Below are 18,022 nucleotides of genomic sequence, written 5' to 3'. Positions count from 1 at the left end.
GTATGTGTGGTAAGATGGATTCAGTAGATCACAATATTGTACATATCTCAGCCTCATGAAATCCTAGATTAGTTGTTGAGGGACGGTGGAGGCAATAAACTGTGCTATAACTTTGTTTTAGCCAATCAGACTTATGTATAGTTAAATCGTCTTTAACAATTGTAGTCATATAGACAAATTTCCATCTTTTTAATTTTAATCTTCATAAAAATATCCCTTTTGTTTTATCTGGAAGTAAGACAAACTCCAAAATGCCTTGGCCAGCTACTTTCTTTATCCACAGGGCCCTCTGCCCTTTACTGACACCCTCTGGTCCTTATCGCTAAGTCAGCTTTGACATTCAACCACATTCTTTCCTACCTTTATCCTGAAGGTGGCAAAGGTTGGCTAAACTGCTAAATAAAAAAAGATTTCTAACAATATATATATATATATATATTGGCCAAACCTGGGGCATTTCTAACAGACAGTTTTATTTAATTGGACACATAAGATTGAAGTAAATTTTCACAAGCTACTAATTTTTAATGATCCTTCTTAAATAAACATATCCTATGTGTATGTTCATGATTTTATTTCAGTTCCTCTCCAAAACTTAATGAAGATTTCAGAACACCTAATAGTTGAAGTATTGCTCACTTTCTTTCAGCCATCCATTTAAAAATTCCACAACTGTAGCTTTTTGGATCTCTTTCCAAAAGCACCCTGGTATGTATGTGTCTCACAACTTACAGATTTAGTTGCCTTTGTAATCAGAGAGAAATTAAAATTAGTAGTTTTTCTTCTCACTTCTTAGTTTTCAGAAGTTTTAAATAAGAATAATTTAAAGGCTATACCAATCCCTACACAAGAGCATTGGCACTTGGAATAAATGTTTCAATGACTTTCTATTTTCAGATATGCTTTAATATTATTTCCTCACACTCCAGCTAGATTACTCATCAAATTTTATTTTTATATAGTATTTCCTTTTTTAACTTTTAACTCGGAATTTTATGTTTTTTTTATCTCCACTACACTTAGTTGATCCCTGTATATAATATATTTTATTTTTAATCATTTGCTTTATATGTCATATTCTTACATAGTCATATTATTTTATTTCCATTTGAGTCAGAGCAAACATATGCTTATCAAGTTTAAGTCTCAATATATTGGTCCACACATAATTTATAATAATTTGAGCATAAATAGGGTAATATACAAAGATAGGTGAGAATTGCTCAAAATTGACTACCAGCACTTTGGAAAAAAAAAAAAAAAAGAATGACCTAATGATTAGATTTCTAATGTTTCATATTTAGGTTCACAATATTAATCATGATGAACTTCTTTAAGCTCACTGTAATGTTCATTAGTGTTTCTGTAGTTCTGTTGCAATTCAATAGTAATCAATTATGTATCCATTAATTTTTATGACTTTGTTTTATTTATTTATTTTAATGCTGGTACCCTAATGAACATCTTATTTCATCCTTATTTGCCCAGTTAAATTTGAGAATCAAAGTAGAAGTGTGGGTCCTCTAAATGATTTCCCCTTTTCAATTAAGAAACAGATGAATTGGATGTAGATAAAGCATTATACATACCACAGTTTTAAAAAGTTTTCTGCTTCCAAACCTGCATTAAAATTACCACATGAAATTGTATTTTTCATACTAGAAAGGTTATAAATTTTAAGCATAAAATAATTCTAATTTAGTGCATTCCTGGTTCTTTCCAAAATAAATTTAGTTAAAACAACTTAAAATGTTCAGGTCTTCAGAGTAATTCCCAGTTTTTATTGTATGTCATGTTCATATAAGTGCAAATTAATGTTCTCTTCTACTTATCCCAATAAAAAACTATTTTTTAATCTATCGCAATACTATATAACATTTAGAAAAAAGCTCAGCATAATCCAAGATACTGTTTTCCTCAGTCTCCTGAACTTTGTAGAACTCCACTTATAAAGCATCCCTATTGAATTTTAACAAGTTATTGCACTGCCAGATACCCAGATATTTGGCTTCTGTTCTCAAAAAGACATTGCTCAATCGTAAGACATACACTCACTACCTGACAACAATATCCTATTTTCTGAACATTTAGTTTCTTTTGTAGAAACATTCTTACCCTATCCTGGGATCTTTCACCTTACAACGTATTTTTAGGAACCATATACTCTTATTTTGGGTAGTACTAGGAGATACACAAATAGGTTATATTTACTCTTGCTTCAACTTTTAGACATAAAATCCCAACAGAGATTTAAAATAGCATTTTTTAAAAAGCCTCATCTTACAGTTTATACATTCTGGCAACATGGCAAGGAAAGGATGGCTTTGCAGAAGAAACGAGTGTGTCAAAAAACCCTAACTGGCTGGGAGATGAAGTGCACAGTCACAGAAAGCAGTCACTGGCAAAGGAATGTCAGCCACTTACCAATGAGATGCCAGACTCCACTGTCCTTCCTCTGTGACTCTCAATTCCTGTCTCCCATCCTCCTGCCCCTCGGCACAGTTCAGACAGGGCAGTGCCTCTCGGTTCCTTCCCAGCCTGTGGCAGAAGAGAAACTGCGGAGTTCTTAATCATTCAGAGGGAATCCTCCGGCTCGCCCTGCCTCTCCCAGCAGAGGGGACCCAGGTAACGCATCCTTTCCGCCTCGAGCTTTAATGGCACTTTGGGCTGCCGCCTTCTCGCAGTTACGCTCCCCCCACTCCGTAGTTGGTTATATTGGGAAGTAGGTGCGGCGCCTCCTCCGGCTGGTGTGTTTGGGGCTCGCGTGCCGTCCGCCAATGCGCCCGCGCGCCCCGCGCCCCGCGCCTCTGACTGGCTGTGTCCTCCCGGAGCGGCCCGCGCCCCTCCCCGCTCGCCCGCGCCCCGCGCCTCGCTGCCTCGCGCGGCGAGGGTTCATTTAGCATGTCCCCGGGCTTGACGGGCTGCGCGCCTCACGAAGGGTTTTCATGCGTTTCTCCGCTCGTCTCGCTAGTCAGCCGGCATTCTCCTCCCCTCCTAAGTGCAGAGGGCTTGCCCCCCTTCCCCCTGCTTTTCTGCTCTGCAACCCTTCCGTATTTAACATTCACAGATTGCAAAGCAAACGTGTTGGCTGAGCGCGAGAGTCCCTTCCTCTCCTCGCCTGCTTCTGTCTTTTTTTTTTTTTTTTTTTTTTCTGATTCCAAGAGCCTTTGGCTTATGCCTCTGACAGCAGCAGCAGCAGCAGCAGCAGCAGCTCAGACTGATGCGTTCACTTGGGTCAGTTTGAGAGTGGACTTTTTCACTTTGGAGAATTTTCTTAGGTCCTAGATGGGAAGCACTTCTCTCCCTCCCTCTCTCTCTCTTTTTGTTTATATACTTGGCGAGTTTCATCTAAGGACTATTAGATGCCTGTTTTGATTTCTTCTTGATTTTTCTGTGTGGTGTCAGTTCTCCAAAAAGCTAAGGAAAAGTCTCAGACAGCGGCCCTTTCTCTCAATTTTTATGTCACAATAGCTGTAATTGGAAAAATAACACAGGTAGTAAATCCACAGTGTGGCAGCTTTAGTGCCATTGTTCTGCCAGTCCTCCCCTCTACTTTTCCTCTCTGAGTCTTTGAGTGATTCTCCAATTCCCTCGATTGGTCTGATGGTAATTGAGTATTTGTTAAATATATTATATTATATTTCTTTTGCGATGTATTTCCTCAGAGAACGTGGTTTGCATCTGTATTTAATGGAAAGGAAATCCCACGTACTGTTTTCCGTTTCTGTGTGTCTATCTGTGAAACTGCATGGGAGTCTGGGTCACACCCCGTGTCCGTCGGTGTCCGTCTTTCATGTGTGATTGAGTCCAGCCTGCCCTGCACTGAGGCTGATGCCTCTGCTCACTTAATCCCCCGATGGGGTCTGACTGGCTCTAATTGGCAAGGAGGGTACAGTGCCATGCAGCCTGTAGCTGGAAGTCGTCTACCACTAGCTCTGTGTTCTTTCTCATGCAGCTTTTCTGGTAATTAAAATTAGTCTTTTCCTGTTTCTTGGCTTCTTCTCATTCATCCACGGATATTGTACAAACACCCCAGTCTCTGCTTTTAATCGCTACCCTCAGGACCTACGCTGATTTCTTGTTCCGTTGCAAAGACAAATTTGTGTGCATTTAATGCTCCTCTACCCTTCCATACTTTTTATTTTCTTGTTCCTGCTCTCCAGTAATTAGGTTGTTTTCTTTATGTGTTAACTGTGGGGTTGTTGCTGAGATTCCACTTCTCTGGCTTTTTCTCTGCTCCACCGACTCTACTCCAGCACCAGTCTGTGGGTTCACAGAATCACCAGGACTTTAATAACCTCTTTAAATATGTCACAGAATAGATTTCAAGTGTAAGAGCTTTAAAGCATTTTGTATATTGTGCAATGAGTTTTTTGCCTTTCCATGTTTACAATTGGGCACACACAGCCTTAAAGGGGGTATAGAAAGTGAGCTTGCTGTTAGTTTTCTTCCCTTTCTAGAACACCTTTCTATTAACACATAAATTTTGGCATTTTTAAGCCAGTGTATCATATATGTCTTATATTTTCTTTCAACTAGCTTTGTTCCAGAAAGAATATAAGTTGGGTTATACAAATTTATTCAATTAAAAATGAATAAAAAATGTAGGTCAGTGAAATCAAGACAAAGGGTGAAGTGATATAGTAAGAGATGAAATGAAGCCAGACGTGAGGTTTATAGAGAAAACTTCATTGAGGTTTTATTAGAAGCTGCCCTAAGGTTAACCATTAAGATTGTTAGTAGCCAACGTAAAGAAAGAAACACTGTCAGTCACATGATTCGTGGTACCCTCCTACAATTAAAGAAAATTTACCTTTTTAATGATGTAAATGGATTAAATCTTTATCTCTTTTTAATCAAACAACTGAAGACTTACGATGTTTAACTTTTTATAAAGGGAGCAATATTACTGCAAGAACAGGGTGTGAACCTATTTTTGAAACAAGTAGATAATGTAATAGCACTTTACCTTTCTAGAAGCTATCTGATAAGTTAGAGGGAGGAAAAGGATATGTTGAATCTGGTTAATTAAAAATAGTAAGATCTATTTCTGTCAGTTCAAATGTAGAAAGTTAACTTCAAGTGATTCTTTGGGGGTGATTAGGTTACCTGGCTACATTTCATTGGGACCTAGAAAGAATAACTATATTTATTCTCATTTTTGATATTTTATAATGTTCCAATTCATAATATTATGCAATTATATATTCTATATTAATATCTATGTATGTAATATGTCCAATATCAATCTCTCTGACTCAACTTTCTGAAAAATCTAGAGTTTTGCTGTTATGGATTTTTTGTGGTGTATATTTTTACAACATTGTGTTTGGAAAGTGAGGGCTCCATAAGATTATGTACACTTCTGTATCCTATTATATCCACAAGGTTCAGGTTTAAAGGTCAATGTCTGAAATTAGAGAAACAGCAGTGCTTAAAGTAAGAAACAGAATAAAATCTCCTTTTTAGAATTCCACCAAGAAGAAACAAACTAGCTTATGTTTTCTAAGTCCCCTGAGATCTTTTCACATATGTCATAACTAAGACTTTCTATTATTATTATGTGAAAATGGGATTTTCTTAGGGTGTGTTTTTAAAAGACATGAAAGTATTTGTGCCTCATTATAAAATCCCAATGCTTTTTACTTAATAAAACAGCATTATTAAAAGATCACTTGTTTTTCTCTATTTCATAATGTTAGTGACATTTTTGAATTAACCAGCACATAACCAGCATATTGATGAAATATCATTTGATCATTAAATAAATTAAAAATATTGTTTGTACGTCACTTAAGTGGTTTATCGGGTTATTGTCTCCATGCAATGGGTATGGTACCTCAATGTAGCTGTCATGTTGATTATCTGATCTTGTTGTCTAGCCATCTTTTTATAAATGTCTTAATCTCTTTATCTTGTAGTCCCCAGTGGGCAAGGAAGCAGATGCGGCACATCTGTAGCAGTTGAGTTGCCTCTAAGCTTTTGTCTTATTTGTGTTCCAGATTTTTTTCTTTAAATCATGCCCTCCTTTCCCTGTCTTTTCATTTGACTCACATAAGGTTCTAGGTTCTAGTCAATAGAGCATAACTACTGTTATATCCCACCAAATTATAGCATAAAATGTAGGGAAACAAAGCAATTCTCAACTCAAATCTAGATCAATCGTCTTTTTGGGATCACTTACTTTTGCCTACTGGAGCTAGTTTTAGCACTTGCATTTTATGTTTTGATGTTTTAATCCTCTATGTTATATGTTAATAAGAATGGTAAACAGGAAAGTGCTTAAATAAAAATAAAGTTAATGAAACAAAATCCATGTTGTCCATACACACTAGTATTGCCTATAAATATAAAAGAAAACATGAAGAATCAATAGTAAACTTTCACTTGCACTGGACAAAATATGATGATTTTAATTATATTTTGTGTTTCTTTGTACTTATTTCACAGCTGTTTTGGGAAAGCAGAAGTAAACATATCTTAATCTTACTTGGAAAATATACCAACTTAATTAATTTAACAGCTGCTTCAGTAAACAACACTAAAGAACATAGCCTACTTTGTGGATGTCTTGGAAACATCTGCAAGCCAAACCATTAAGAGGTATGAGAAAGAAGCTGTAATTTGATTGTTTTGGTGGTCACAGTACCAAATTCTGAATATAGAAGCTGCAAATACCTGACCTCTTCTAGGTGGAATTCATGCCCATTCTTTGTGTTAGACCCTTGGTCTAACAAAAATGTTTCTCCTTAGGAAAGAACAAAAACCACTGGAAATTACTAAGATTTTAGAAAACAGATACAATTTTAGAAAACAGAAGGAAAAGTTCAACTCTTACTAATTTAAAAGTAAAGTTTATTATAATACCTCTTATCCAGTGGCTGCCTTTAGATAAGCATTTCTATTTTTTTTTCTTGAATATATCTTTGGTCTCAGGGTTGCTATCAAATTTAAAACACAATCTTCTGTAAGTGTCTAATTACTATTTTGTGTAGCATTCTCTCACCACGATCTTCTCATATAAAGCTCTTTTTGTAAAGGAACAAAATGGAGGATTCATTTGTTAATGACCAAATATTTCTCTATATTATCTCTATTTACACCTCAATCTCCTTAAACTGGGATAAAAATTTATAATGACTTCTTATAATCAGTCTAATGTATGTGTCTTGTTTTAAAGAATGGTCATATGTTGAGGTTTGATCATTTCCTGTGTCTTATCTTCCCTGTCTCCCAAGCCTGTCAGGTACATTAACTTGACCTATCTGACATTTGCCCCTAAATCAGAATAATCTTCCTTCAAAAAAGTACTGCTATCAAATACTATATGTGTCTTTATAGTAGAGCCATTCCTGGTCTCATCTCCATCTGGACTCATATTCTTTCTAATTTGCATTCATAATCCAGCTTAAAAATATTTTTATGTCAGTATTTATGGATAGAACTAGACTGTATGCCTCATGTGGACCAGGAACTAAATTCCACCGACACTTTTATGTATATTGTGATTAATTTTTTTATTGGTCGAGTAGTGTATAGATAAGAAGCCTCATTTGTTTGCCTGAGACTCATTAGGAGACCGCGTTATAAAGCAGAACCAGACCATTTCCAACACCTATTTTTTTGTTGTTGTTCACCAGTAAGCCTGTAGTTAGCCATAGCTACCACTAGATGGCACTCATGGTCTAATTAGCAATGCCATTTAAGTTTTGGCCTAGGGACTTTGTTTTAGGGAACTGAAAGAGACCCCAAATTAGCAATTGAGGCAATAAGAAGAGTTGTAAAGATTAGTTAATATACAGCATCTAACATATGTTTGTGACATATTGCAAAATGTCAGCATGTTTAGTAAGCGATCTTCCACTTAGTTGCTTAACAAGAACTATTAACATTTGTTGAGGGCTGCCTATATACTAGGCATTAAAGTAGGCATGCCCCCGATGAAATGTTTCATTGTATACTAATGATCTAGCTGAAACTCAAATGCAAGGAGAATGCATCCACCATACTGTTTTTAACCTGTTCACTAAACCAATCCCCATTTTGATTTGAATAAAAAAACACTTAGATCACCACAGAACAAGTTGTTTGTATCAGATCAGATGAACAGATCATGTGACTAGATAATCCAATGAATGGAAAATAATTTTAGCCTAAGTACAAAACCAGATAAAATACCAGATTAAATTTACTAGTTGGAAGGTTATGGCATTATCATACACTCTCAGGGATGTTCATTGAACGTTCATTTAATTAACATTTATTAGGAATCTACTATTTTAAGCACTGCACAGAGATCAATAAATATGAGATTTTAACAAAACTTTTTTTCATACACTTCAAAAAGTGAATAACTGTATATTCCCTCATTCAAATGTTTTACCTGAATAATACCTTATTTAACTTGCTAATTGGCATATAACAGCCCACAATTTGGGAGGAAAATAGATAGTTTTAATAAATGCTGTTTTGTTCGTAAGAAACTACATTTTAGTGTTTCAAAGTTATTTGCCATAAATCTTATTTATATCTAGTTTGCTATCTTTATGAGTTAAGAAAATCATTTTTCTGTTACCATGTCAAGTTCAGCCTGGCACCTAGAAATTAGACTTATGCTCTTTCTATGTGAGCCACCTTATGTTAACTGGTAAGGATGAAGGGATCAGGGCTCAGCTGGCAATTGTTTTGATGACGCAGGAGGCTCCCTCTTGAACAGCTACTTTGGCTTTGCTTGCTGACAATGGTAAAAAACTTGCTTCGTGTCTGGGAAATCTCGAGATATAATTTATAAGCTATGCAAGTACAGATACAACACCAATATTTTGTGCTTAAATAGCACCTTTCTTGTAAGGATCCTGAGCTCTCTTAATATAGCAAGAAAATTAATTAATGTATTATACCTATGTGACACCTCTTTTATACAGCAGTATTTCATGTTACACAAACTTTATATGAAAGGAAGGAGTCATAGACGGTGAACCTGCTTTCACTATAATTGTTGATGAGCTGCTCCTAGTGCAATGAAAATAAATTAGTTCAGGTGCCAAACTATGATATAATGCAATTTTATTATCAAATGTTAATTGATTATTAATTATCAGCTCGCAAAGGGCTGACAGTCCTCTTGTAGTGAAGAGAAAGGAGGCTATGTTGGACAGTCCCAAGGAAAGCCAAAAGGCTGAACAAGGTGGCATCATGTCGGCTCAGGTGTTTGTGTTAAATGATGCTTGCTAATGAGGTAGCAAGATACTGGTAAGAACCCAGCAGCAGATGAAATTATATCAGAACCAACTGGAAACTAATATGAGACAAGAAAAACATGACAGCAGTGGGTATCCTGTATTCATAGTGAGTTTTAGGACAATGCCACCAACAGTGACAAGCCCTTAAGAGTAGGAAGTATGATCATTTTACTGTGGAATGTGCAGTGAGCTCTTAGTATTAATGAAAACTGTATGTTTGACCAGGAGAAGTTTGAAAGCAGTACTAGAAAAGTCACTAAAACTGAGCTTTTTGGGTTTTAGAGGAATAACAGAAAAGAAAATCAAAACCTTTCATTTTTCTGAGAATTTTTTTTTAAATAGGGCAAAATTAACCCAATCTCCAAATTTATGGAGGACTCACAAGAAAGACTGAAACTCTATAGCCAGTTGCCAGTCTAGGCCATCAACTCTTATTCCCAGGTCTACACTGCCTGTTGGTGATCCCTTGTGCACATTGTCCTTGGCAAAGCAGAGCAAACACACACCAACCCTCAAAGGTGAGAAAGCCATGGCTATCCTCCCATCTTCTCCTCCACATCGAGAATAGAATTTCAGACCTTTTCTTCCTCCCTTTCCTTTTCTTTACCTCTATAATCATATGACCTGAATTAGAGTTCCAACTTCTCAGATTCTCTTCGACTACAGCTGACCCTTGAGCAACACGGGTTTGACTGCCTGGGTCCACTCACACATGGGTTTTCTTCCACTTCTGCAACCCCTGACACAACAAAACCAAACCCTTCTCTTTCTCCTCTTTCTCCTCAGCCTATTCAAAGGGAAGAAGATGAGAATGAAGACCTTATGATCTACTTCCATTTAATGAATGGTAAATATGTTTTCTCTTCCTCATGATTTTGTTAATAAAATTTTCTTTGCTCTATCTTACTTCATTATAAGAATACAAGCTGGGCACACTAGTTCATGCCTGTAATCCTAGCATTCTGGGAGGCCGAGGCAGGAGGATTGCTTGAGGTCAGGAGTTTGAGACCAGCCTGAGCAAGAGGGAGACCCACCCTGTCTCTACTAAAAATAGGAAAAGTTATCCAGGTGTGGTGGTGTGTGCCTGTAGTTACAGCCACTCAGGCAGCTGAGGCAGGAGAATCACTTGAACCTAGGAGTTTGAGGTTATAGTGAGCTATGATCATACCACTGCACTCTAGCCAGGGCAATAGAATGAGACTCTGTCTCAACAAAACAAAACAAAAAGCATATAATATATATAACAAAAAATGTATGGTTTTTGACTGTTTATGTTTTCAATAAGACTTCTAGTCAATAGTTGCTATTAGTAGTTAAGTTTTTAAGGTGTCAGAGTTACACATGGATTTTTGACTGTGCGGGGGTCAGTGGTCCTAACCCCTGCATTGCACAAGGGTCAATTGTAATTGGTGTCACTACAAAGTTTATCCTGATTTGTTGTCAATGGTGATAGTTAAATCAAAATGAAAATATGATATGCATGAAGGGATGGGAAATATGTGCTTTTTTTTTTCTTTTTAAAGTCTAAACTGTTGTATATTATCTTGATATTGAGCAGAACATGTTTGTGTTTCAGATTTCACTAACTCTTGACTGCAGATAATGCACACACATTTTGTATAAGTGAAAACACAAACCATTTTTAATGTTAAATAAAGATTAACATAGCTGAAAAGAATTAGGAAATGTTCTTTTTGATGTCTCAATTGAACTTGTCTTAGTGGAGATACTGCCTTGCTCACTGAGGGCAGAAGTAAATCTAATAGAAATAGTCAAGGACTTTGTCTTTTTCTAAGTACCTAAATTTGAGGTTGCATTTTTTATTGTATATACTTAAGGTGTATAACAAGATGTTTTGATATATATATAGAGAGAGATAGATACATAGATGTATATGTATATATTATAGACATGTGTATATATGTGTGTACATATATAATTACTACATTTAAGTAAATAAACCCACCCATCACTTTCTAGAGTTAACTTTTGTGTGTATGTGTGCACCTAAAGTACACCTAAAATTTACTCTCTTAGCAAATTTTCAATATACAATATAATATTATTAACTATAGTCCTCATGTTGTGCATTATATTCATTTATTATTTTTATTATAATAGTTATTGGATTTATTCATCCTACATAACTAAAAGTTTGTACTTTTTTATCTACTTCTCCCTATTTCCACCCATCCTCTGCCCTGCCCCAGTAGCCACCTTTCAACTCCCTTTTTCTATGTATTTGACTATTTTTCAGATTCCACATATACGTGAGATTATGCAGTACTTTTCTTTCAGTTTCTGGCTTATTTTACTTAGCATTTATGTCCTCTTTTTCTTTCATTGTAAATCAGTGTTAAGATTATTTCTCGTAAAGCAAAGTTTCCAAATAAATATCTACACTCATATAAAAGTGTAAACAAAATAAAAAGTTTATTGTTACATCTTTCAGGGCAATTTGGACTTCAAAATCAAATTCTCAGCTGTAAGCCTTCTTACTGTAAAATTTACTTAATAACAGATTAAAAAGAGAAAAAGGGGTGTTTCTAATGTTGAAATTATACTTTATGTAAGTAAATATTTATTTCTTCTATTTTTTATCTGAGGATTTATTTTTCTTATGTTAAGCATTAATGAATGGCCTTATATTTAAGGAAATGATTCAGAAATGAATTTTTATTTATAGGATTATAATCTGAGGTTCTTTATACCACTGCTACTTGGATAGGTGTATTTTAAATTACATCTTTTACATGGTAGATTAATTTGATAATACAGATTGTCATTTATAAATTCCAAATTTTTTAACCAAACGTTTTTATTACTGATTCCATGACACTGTGTCACAAACAAAGTTATACCATCAAGGAGTTTATTGTCCAGACATGTAAACACAATGTCCAAAGTCTTTAACAGAGATACTGTCAGCATTGTGTAGGAACATGTGGAGAGCACCTTAGTCCTCACCGTGCATGGGAGGAAGCACATGACTGAGGACATACATTTGAACTGGCTTAGGAGAATGAGTAGAAGAATTGGCTAGAGTTGATTAAAAATATCTATACTTACATCTGTGTATATCTGTGTCTATATCTCAATCTTTGTGTCAGTGCCAGCATCTATATTTATATTGATATCTGTATTGTATTTATATCAATATCTACATATGTCCCATATGATAGGAGCACAGTGTGTTGCTTCAAATCATGTGCTTAGTGAATTTAAAATTAGTGAATGTGGGTAGATGCCGTAGCCCCTGGAAAGTGCAGCGCAGGAGATGGCATTGGAGTAGGTAGCAGCTGCATAAGGAAAGGGCTTCTGTGTCATCTGAAGGAACTGGAATCATTGTAAAGTTTAATCAGGAGGAGATAATTCTGTAGACTAATAGGCCTGAAGCAGAAAAATCAGTTAGGGAGCTGTTATAATATTCAAAGGCAGGGATGATAAAATAATAAACTAAGAATGTGGCAGAGCAATGAACTGCAGAGGCTTTTAGGATGAGGAATAAAGAAAAGTTGGGGACTAATTGGGTGTGGGGGAGGGTGACAAAGATGAATCACTCTATAATACCTCTTTTCTTCTAAGAGAGTAGAACTAGGTGAACTTGGTGAACAAAAGAGAAATAGTCACTAACTTTTCAGAGCTTCACTTTCCCTGGTGTATTTAGATAAGTAAACAAGATGTCCCAATCAATCCACTGTGCTGAGTGGAATAAAAGGGGAACTCCACTTGCTCTAAAGTAGGGGTTTGGCTAGGATTGTGAATACGTAATTAGGAGATAGATAATGAGTTCAGTTTTGGAGATGGTGACATAGAAAGCTGTACTGTATGCTATGGAGTACCTGTGATTAAAGGTCGGAGATGTTGTTTTGAAAGTAATCAGGTAGAGTAGGTAGCTGATTTGAGGAATAGGAAAGATATTCCTTTTCAGAATGGCACCCAAGAAGAGGTCAGGGCCAAAGATGGAACCTTAGAGAAGACTCCATTTTACAGTCATAGAGAAATAAGAACCAATGGGAGACACTGAGAACGTAGTATCACGTAAGTAGGAGGAGAACCACATAAAAGGATTTCAAGAAAGTCATAGCAGGAGAAAATTTCAAGAAGGAAGGCATGCATAAGTATATCAAATTCAGACAAATTACATAAGGTAAGAATTGGAAACTGATTTTTGATTTAGCAGTTAGGAGTTTGGTAGTATACACAGGTGCATTACAGTTATGAAATGTGACTCAAAAGCAATGAATAACAAAAAGATCATAAAAATTTCAATAAATTAGTTTTAATAAAATAGAAAGACAAAGAAAGATTGAAAAGAAAGTTCCACATAGTACAACATTTTTTGTTTGGCTGAATTTAACTTGAGGTCAATAGTTCTAATAGTTTTAGGGTGTTTTTTTTTTTTTCCTGGGGGGGAAAATGTCATCTTATCACTCTTTTCTGTTGCTGTTGCTGCTGTTAGAAAGATTAGATCTCAGGAATTCAATTTTTGGTAACTAGTCCATATATAAAATAGACACACATGTGTTACATACACACAAAATTAATCATACTTTTTAAGGACAATCTGTTTTGTTTTTTGGAGACAGAGTCTCACTTTGTTGCCCAGGCTAGAGTGAGTGCCGTGATGTCAGCCTAGCTCACAGCAACCTCAAACTCCTTGGCTCAAGGGATCCTTCTGCCTCAGCCTCCCAAGTAGCTGGGACTACAGGCATGTGCCACCATGCCCGGCTAATTTTTTCTATGTATTAGTTGGCCAATTAATTTCTTTCTATTTATAGTAGAGACGGGGTCTCACTCTTGCTCAGGTTGGTTTCGAACTCCTGAACTCAAATGATTCACCCGCCTCAGCCTCCCAGAGAGCTAGGATTACAGGCGTGAGCCACCGCGCCTGGCCCAGCAATCTGTTCTTAAACAAAAAGCAAACTATAACACAGTGTCCTTACCACATAATGTAGACCATGATATGGTAACACAACACTTGCCAATTCCCAATTGAGATAATCAAGGCAGCTCAAATACTTAAGGAATAAATCTAAGGTACAGGAATATTTATTTTCATTTCAGATTTGTCTCAATTAGAATGATTCTCCTTGAATAAAATCCAGTTAAGATTAGTCATACCTAACATCTTAATTTCATTATTAATAACATAGTGAATGCATCTAAAACATATTGTGACATTCTTAATGGTAAAATGCTGCCCAGTATGTGTTCATTGTCACCAATGATTTGAGTTATAAATAATAAAATTTTAAAACTCAAATCACCGTTGCTAGACACAAATAAGATGCTGTATATACTATCCCTCTAACAAATAAAAATAAGGAAAGTTCTCCATCCAGGACTGAATCTATACACTTTACTTAACAAATGATTTATTAAACTCTGAAATAGTAAAATATAAATAAAAAAGAAAATATATTTCAGGTTGATTTAGGGACCTACAAAGTACATTATAATATATCCTATTTCTAGAAAAAAAAGACAAATCCATAAAGTCCTTTTGGGTTATATTCCTTTACTCAAAGAATGAACAATGCTGTTCTGAAAACATTGTATTTTTCATTCAATAGGAGTGTCTGGTATGATTCTTAACTGTTATCTTATAATCACAATTTAAAATTATTTTTGCCACTTCTTTTGAGTTGGCCATAAGTTAATTTGGCATATGCATCTTTAATACTTTTGTACTTTCTGGAAATTAATGTTTAAATTTCATCTTTCAAAATTTTTGTTTAATATATAAAAGCTGATCAGAATACATAAATTTTGGTCTATGCTTGTAGACATGAATTTTAATTAACTCAGCAGCAGCTGATAATAAGATTATTAGCATGTACAAAGTGTGCAGTTAATGGAAGCAGAACTAGAGGCAATTAGTGGAATTAGGTGTTTTTTCTACCGAGAAAGAGTATCCTAAATACTAATTGTTTATGCCAGTCCAATCACTGCAAATATCACTAATAGCATCATTAAATCAATGTAACACTACATTATAAGCACTAAATAGACTTACTGATTTGGTGTTAGATTGGCACAATGATGAGCATATTATTTTTTCCTATGACTTGTGACTTATATGTATACACTGAGGCATCTTGGTTATTTTGTAATCAACTTTTATTTTTATTTATTTTTGAATGATAAAAACATGCTTATTCTGCCATGGGTGCAGTTTCACTTTGTCATGATTTAATTGTGCATTTAAATCACACACATGTAAATAAAACTTGGTGATTTGGGGTTTTTAATTAATTATTTTATGCATTTATTTTTCATTAATAAAGCTCTCGAGACTGACATGAAATAAAAATGTGTCTTATGATTGGAAAAATGAAATTTAAAAATTTCATATTAATTATTACTTTTTTAACTTGAAGGTCCATATATTTTCCTTTTCACATTTCATCATATCCAGTGATAGCTAGATATCCATTGTGGTTTTGAGGATAGTTGCAGGGGACTTCTGATCTTTGCTGTAATTTATTTATTTCTATGAAAGAGACGTTGTTGTCTCTATGACATGGCCAGTGAGACACAGAGAACTAACATACTCCCTTCAGTTGTTTGCAATATGTTCTTTGTTCTTGTTTCTTTCTTTTATCTATCCTTCTTCCTTTATCTTCTCCATTCTCCTATTTTTACTTCCTTAGCAAAGTTATACATGTAGCTAAAACAAAACAAAACAAAACAAAACAAAAACCATGGCCTCTGTATTCTGAAAAACATATTTATTTTAAAAGTTTTTATGACTGAGATTCTCAAAGTTTATGGTTTCAGGACCACTTTGCCTTCTGGAAAAACAGATCCCTCAAAGATGCTCTGATGAGTGTTTTTATTACTATTTACCATTTAAGAAATTAAAAATAAAAATTTTTAATTATGACTATTAATCATTTAAATAGCAATGATGAACCACTCTATGCTAGTATACGGTATTTTAATTTAAAAATACTATATTTTTTAAAACAAAAATGATAAAAAGGGTAACATTTTATAGTTGTCAAAACTTTAAAAATATCTACCTTAAAAGAACATAGTCTTTCATATATGTTTCTGCATATAATCCGTTGCAACACTGCATGGGATATAGCTGCTGGAAAACTCCACAGAACACTCATGAGACAACTGAAAGCAAAAAAGTAAATAACATCATAGCATTGTTGTGAGTATAGTCTGGCTGCATGTACCCCTGAAAAAGTCTTTGGGATTCCAGTGTCCTAGGATCACCTTTTAGAAGTCACCAGCTTTAGGAGGGCACATTTTATAAAACAGATGATTTTACTAATTGTACCAAAAGATTGATCTAAAAAATTAAATATATATATTTACTAATTGTACCAAAAGATTGATTTTAAAAATTAAATGTATATATGTACCAAAAGATTGATTTAAAAAATTAAATATATATTAAACATATATATAGCCACATATATATTTACACATCTTGATTTCAGTCTTCACTTATATCCATTTAAATAGCTAACATGTATTCATGATGTTGAAAGCATTTTGCTATCTAGATTCTGGGATTATAACGCTCCAATGGTAACTTTTTTGAGCTAACATTTTCTAAAAGGTTGTTTTACATGACTAACTAAGCATGGGCTTCAGCAATGTAACATAAAATTCCATATAATAAGTGGGAAATTATCAGTAAAATTAAAAGTATTCTAAAATTATACACATACACACACATCTTAATAAATTAAGAGAATACAACATAATGGAGCATTTACTTTTTAGAAATTTTTATTCTAAGGACAAAATGAATCAAATGAACCCACATAAATTTAAGCTACCTCAGCCAAATCTGAGTATAGCTGTAATTAAATAATCACCAGACTTGCTTAGAAAAATTGAATGGCAGTTTAAGTATTTAAGACTCTCTAAAGCATTAAAGGAGCAAATCTCCTCCTAAGACACAGGCATTTTTAATACTGTCTATTTCCAGTTCTCTCACTCTGCCCCTATCCGCAACTCCTCTCAAAATTTCATAAGCCACCAGTCACCATCAAAAGCTCTTATTTTCCAAATAACCCTAGTCTGAGATCACATATGATGCTGTTTGAGTTTGCTTAATCCTTCTGTTTTTTTACTTTCTCATTATTCTCTTCTTATTTCATTTTACAGCAAGTCTGCAACAATGTGACTGTTGATTTCCTGCCTTTGCCAATTCTACTTTCCCTCCCATTACCAACAATGGGGACAGCAAAGGCCCAGGGACCCAGCGGACAGAAATATAATCTCCTGCAGTGGGTGAGGTGGGTAGGAGGAAGACCATGAATTCTTATAATTTTTGTTCATTTTTTAAAAGCAAAATGATGAATTCCAAAATGTAAAATAAAAAGATGTTAATACAACTTTACTTCTGTCCATGTAATAAAATATATGATTATGGTTTCAGCTCTTTTATAGAAATATTTTTACTTAGTTCTGGATTCGTAGCCATTCTGAAAGATTGATCAGTGCATAACTAAGAATGCAATAATCTCAAGATGCTATATTCATGAAGGAATGATGAATAGGTGTAAGGGAAAATGCGGTTGTATGGGCAAAAAGGTTTCTTAGGCCAAACTAAGATGACTGCTGCAGTGTTTTTTCCCCCACCGGACAACCCCGGCTAGCCAGCCTTCCAGGGAGGCGTGAGTCAGCACACTTATGTAACCCAGGTGTTATCTACTGTGTGAACCCATGTGATCACGCTTTTCCGTGGCATGTTGCCACTATTGTTCAGAGCCATATATAAGCGCTCACCATGTTCTGGGCCATGCTTT

The 18,022-nt window shown here is 35.0% G+C and overlaps 1 protein-coding gene and 1 long non-coding RNA gene across 2 annotated transcripts in view; one reads left to right on the top strand and one right to left on the bottom strand.

Moving 5' to 3' along the window:
* CNTN5 (contactin 5) overlaps nt 1-2,512 on the bottom strand; it is a 1,190,057-nt gene extending 1,187,545 nt beyond the window's left edge. Inside the window, exon 1 of the mRNA XM_076002462.1 lies at nt 2,425-2,512. The gene's annotated coding sequence lies outside the window, so the exon portion shown is untranslated. The remainder of the gene's footprint in view (nt 1-2,424) is intronic.
* A 24-nt stretch (nt 2,513-2,536) lies between these two features.
* LOC105858866 (uncharacterized) lies at nt 2,537-17,608 on the top strand. Its single transcript, XR_012918993.1, has 4 exons — nt 2,537-2,625; nt 6,451-6,603; nt 10,029-10,089; nt 17,379-17,608. It is a non-coding gene; the product is annotated as an uncharacterized LOC105858866 (long non-coding RNA).
* The last annotated feature ends 414 nt before the right edge of the window (nt 17,609-18,022 follow it).

This window comes from Microcebus murinus, chromosome 4, assembly GCF_040939455.1.
Source record: "Microcebus murinus isolate Inina chromosome 4, M.murinus_Inina_mat1.0, whole genome shotgun sequence".
In the NCBI taxonomy this organism is placed as follows: Eukaryota; Metazoa; Chordata; class Mammalia; order Primates; family Cheirogaleidae; genus Microcebus; species Microcebus murinus.
The sequence above is the reverse complement of the archived record's forward strand: the minus strand, read 5'-3'. Positions and strand labels throughout refer to the sequence as shown.